The sequence below is a fragment of the Chelonoidis abingdonii genome, chromosome 18, assembly GCF_003597395.2.
Source record: "Chelonoidis abingdonii isolate Lonesome George chromosome 18, CheloAbing_2.0, whole genome shotgun sequence".
Lineage (NCBI taxonomy): Eukaryota > Metazoa > Chordata > Testudines > Testudinidae > Chelonoidis > Chelonoidis abingdonii.
The window spans coordinates 20,057,570-20,062,260 of record NC_133786.1 but is presented as its reverse complement, the minus strand read 5'-3'; positions in this window follow the sequence as shown (position 1 = coordinate 20,062,260).

Here is a 4,691-nt window from a genome sequence, read left to right as displayed (position 1 = left end):
TATTCTTGTCCGGCTAGGACTCCTGGACCATTTCTCTGCAAACTAATACAGCCAAGCAAGAACGATCACTACACACAGCTCGATGGGTGCGTTGAATCTTGTCCTCCCTCTCCAGTCCCATCTACATCAGCCCCGCTCGAGGAACAGAGACCGAGTAAACGCAGTCACAGCTCCGCTTTAGCACCCACAGCCCCGCGTGGTTCTCATCCCCTCCTACTTCTCCAGGGCTCCCGAGACGTGGCCTCTGGGGATGCAAACCTAGCACGCCTGCCTGTGTCCCGCAAGGGGAGATGGCACGAGCACAGGAGAGGAGAGGAGAGGAGAGGAAAGGAGAGGAAAGGAGAGAGAGGAAAGAGAGTGAGAAAGTTGGCCAACACACTAGAGCAGAGAGAGAGACAGAGAGAAAGAAATGGGAGGAAAGCACGCAACTCACCACCTGCAGTCATCCTCCTCGATGCAACTTTCTCCCGCGGAGGAGACACCGTTTCTGACCAGAGAAACGAACAACCTCCGGAAACGGGGACCTTTTCTGCCTCGTAAGCACAGCTAGTCAAGAACCATTTCTTACAAACCGAGCCTTATCTTATTGGGCTTCCCTACCTGGACTCAGGTGGGGCGTGAGCAGAGCCCTCACCAAACCAGACACTCATCTCACCGACAGCGGCGTCTCCTCGGCTCCCAGAGGGACGGCTTTTGCGTGCCATCAACGAGGCTCAGAGTCTCGACGCTCTCGCTCCCTTTCCATCGCAAGGAGGCAGTAGACACTGACGAGTGACGTCGTTTTCCTCGGTACTAAATCCAGCAGGAGGGGGAAAAAAAGAACGTCAGCCTCTCCATCTGCAATGTCGCGTAGTATCATCTTCATTTCACATCTCCCATGTCCCACAGCTCCGCCCTCAACCTATCTCTCATTACAATGTTACAACTGTAACTAGAAGGCACCCATTGTAACGGCACCCAAAATACTCACTTTCCTCAGCAGACTCTTGTCCCTTCCCCAGCCTTAATCCCAGAGCCTCGCACCCAGACAGGAAGCACACGGCCTGGGAAGAAAACTACAGCCACTACAGACGAGGAATTCAAAGCACTGACCGCTTACTCGCAGCCACTGATGCCGAAGGCAGAAACGGGAAGACTATTCATGTCTCCTGAGTAGCACGGCCACACTGCTCACGTCCACTTCGGCCATATTCTTGTCCGGCTAGGACTCCTGGACCATTTCTCTGCAAACTAATACAGCCAAGCAAGAACGATCACTACACACAGCTCGATGGGTGCGTTGAATCTTGTCCTCCCTCTCCAGTCCCATCTACATCAGCCCCGCTCGAGGAACAGAGACCGAGTAAACGCAGTCACAGCTCCGCTTTAGCACCCACAGCCCCGCGTGGTTCTCATCCCCTCCTACTTCTCCAGGGCTCCCGAGACGTGGCCTCTGGGGATGCAAACCTAGCACGCCTGCCTGTGTCCCGCAAGGGGAGATGGCACGAGCACAGGAGAGGAGAGGAGAGGAGAGGAAAGGAGAGGAAAGGAGAGAGAGGAAAGAGAGTGAGAAAGTTGGCCAACACACTAGAGCAGAGAGAGAGACAGAGAGAAAGAAATGGGAGGAAAGCACGCAACTCACCACCTGCAGTCATCCTCCTCGATGCAACTTTCTCCCGCGGAGGAGACACCGTTTCTGACCAGAGAAACGAACAACCTCCGGAAACGGGGACCTTTTCTGCCTCGTAAGCACAGCTAGTCAAGAACCATTTCTTACAAACCGAGCCTTATCTTATTGGGCTTCCCTACCTGGACTCAGGTGGGGCGTGAGCAGAGCCCTCACCAAACCAGACACTCATCTCACCGACAGCGGCGTCTCCTTGGCTCCCAGATGGATGGCTTTTGCGTGCCATCAATGAGGCTCAGAGTCTCAACGCTCTCGCTCCCTTTCCATCGCATGAAGGCAGTAGACTCTGACACGTGATGTCTTTTTCTGTGGTACTAAATCCAGCGGGGGAGGGGGGAGGACAAAAAAAACTTGAGCATCTCCATTTGTAATGTCACGTGATAGTTCTTGCTTGGCTTTATTAGTTTGCAGAGGAATTGTCCAGGAGCCCTAATTGGACAAGAATATGGCAGAAGTGGACCTGGGCAGGCTGGACATAACTGCACAAGCCCTGCTGCTTCCCCAGGGCTCTAGTGGTTATTTACATGGCCGTGGTGGTGAAAGCAGGGGAGACCCGGGCCTTTTAAATAGCCTCCGAGCCCTAGTCTGCTGCTGCTACCCCGATGGGAGAGGGAGGAGGAAGTGGCACTCACCATACAGGGTGGGCTGTACCCCCTGTACCCTCACCCCCTGCCCACACCAGCCTCTGCTGCACGCCCCACCCTGCCCGCACCATGCCCTGTCTGCAGCCAGCCCTGCACTCCCTGCCCTGCATGCACCAGGCCCTGTCTGCAGCCAGCCTTGCACCCCGTGCCCTGTCTCCAGCCCACCCCTGCCGCACCCCCTTGCAGCCCTGCCCGAAGTCAGCCAGCCTAACACACACCCCTGCTCGCATCAGCCCCGCACCTCCTGCCTTGCCCACTCAAGCACCTGTCTGCAGCCAGTCCTGCATCCCCTGCCCGCAGCCAGCCCTGTTTCCAGCCCACCCCTGCCACACACCCCTGTGGCCCTACCCAAAGCCAGCCAGCCCCGCACCCCCTACCCTGTCTCCAGCCAACCCCTGCCAAACCCCCTGCCTGAAGCCAGCCAGTCCCACACTGCTCTGTCTCCAGCCCTGCCAACCCATGCTGCACCCCTCTGCGGCTCTGCCTTAAGCCCGCCAGCCCATCCCACACCCCCCTTGTCTCCAGCCAGCCCCGCATCCCTTGCCCTGCCTGCAGCCAGCCCCTACCTCCAGCCAGCCCCATGTCCACTGGTGTCCTTCAATTCCCAGGGCAGCAACACTGCACACCTGCTTCAATTTGATTCCTGCAGCTCTGTCTGCTGGCAGCTCAGGGAGGAGGAGAGAAGGCAAACTCAGAGTCTGCCCAGCAACCAATAGGGAGTGAGATGCCCTCCCAGGGAGCTGAAGAGAGGGGAGAAGCCATTTTGGAGAGGCTGGAGCCAGCGAGGGGCAGGGCAGGACTGGCTGTGTAGGGAGCTGGGGAGTCCCAGGCCTGCAGGCAGGTTCCCCCTGAGAACTGGCCTATTGGGACCCGACCACAGATCCCTCAGCTGGGTTTTCCTTCCCCACGGATGATTCCCAATTTGTAGCATTTGCTGGGAAATTTCCCCAGCCAGGCTGGGTTCACCTCCAGCTCCCTAGGGGAGACCAGTCCCACACGGTCACCGCTGCTAGTCCAGGGCTGCTGCGTGCTGAGTGTGTGACTGGAGGCTGGGCAAGAAGCTACAGTTTGGATGTGGGGGTAGTTGTATAACCTACACCTTGAGCCCTGTGCCCCTTTGTGATGAGCAGTAATCCTGGGACCAACGCAGCCTGATTCCTGCCTGAGGAGGATCCCTGCCAGCAGACAGCAGCCCCTGTGCAGTGACTGAGGAGTCCTGGTCATCTTCAAACCTGAACGTCATTCATGGAGCTCCTGAGTGCCCAGCTTTTAGTTAGTTAGTCAGGGAATTTGTTTTGGGACCCCCTACTCCCTGAACTGTGTCCTCAAGCCAGGGAGCGAGTAAGGGTTTGAGGATTTTAGAACCTGCTGCTTATTACACCCCTGGAGGGATTTACCAGCTCCTCCCACTTGTGGGTCCTTTGGGCTGTACTGAACCCAGTCAGCCACACTGCTGAACCACTGCAGACAATTTTACAGGTTATCAAGGGCCCCAGCAAAGTAGGCGTACCAACAAGACACTAATTTTACACTTCTTACATCAAGTCATGGGTATTTTCAGTGTGGGCACTGGTGACCCTAAAAACAGTGTTTCATCCTGTTATATAGTATTTGTTGGCTGTTTAATATAATTATTGTGTTGAATATATTTTTGTGTTGGGTTATTTCTTGGAAGTCTCCAACTATCTGGCAAGTAAGTGAGGATTGCTCTGTAGTTAGAATTTTCCATCCAAGCTGCCCTGGTGACCCTGCCAGGAAGGAGCAAGGGGGGTGGAGGCAGCACCAAATAATTTCATAACAAAAAAGAAAAAAGATTCACTCTGCTGAGTGGGTGGCGGGATCCAAAAGAACCATCAAAACCTGTAAGCAGATTGCCATTAAAGGAGGTAATCAGGTGGACGGGGCGCTACATAGGGTTAACATACGTCCACATTTTCTCAGAGATGTCAGGCTTTTTGGTTTTTAAATTGCTGTTCGGGATTCCTCCCGGGAAAATACAGATGTATGGTAACCCTATTGGTACAAAAAATACGTACTGTGGCAGGTCCCTTAAATCAGAATTTTTTTTATAGTGAACTGGTTGCTAAGAAATGAAAGCCTTTTTTTTGTTTTTTTTTACACATTTAAAGTCATCCCTGCCAGCCTGCAGAAAATGTTGCAATTGGGCCCCACACTTCCTAAAGCCTGCGTGGGGCGGCGGGGGGGGGAGTCACAGAGCGCTGGGCTCGCGCGGGGGACAGGGGCAGGCTTAGGATGCAGGGAAAGTCGCGGCTGGCTGGGGGTGTGCGGGTTACAGAAGGTCGCGGTGGGTTGGGAGTGACGGGGGGAATCGCGGAGGGCTAGGGGTGCGGGTTAGAGAAAGTCGCAGCGCGTTGGGGGTC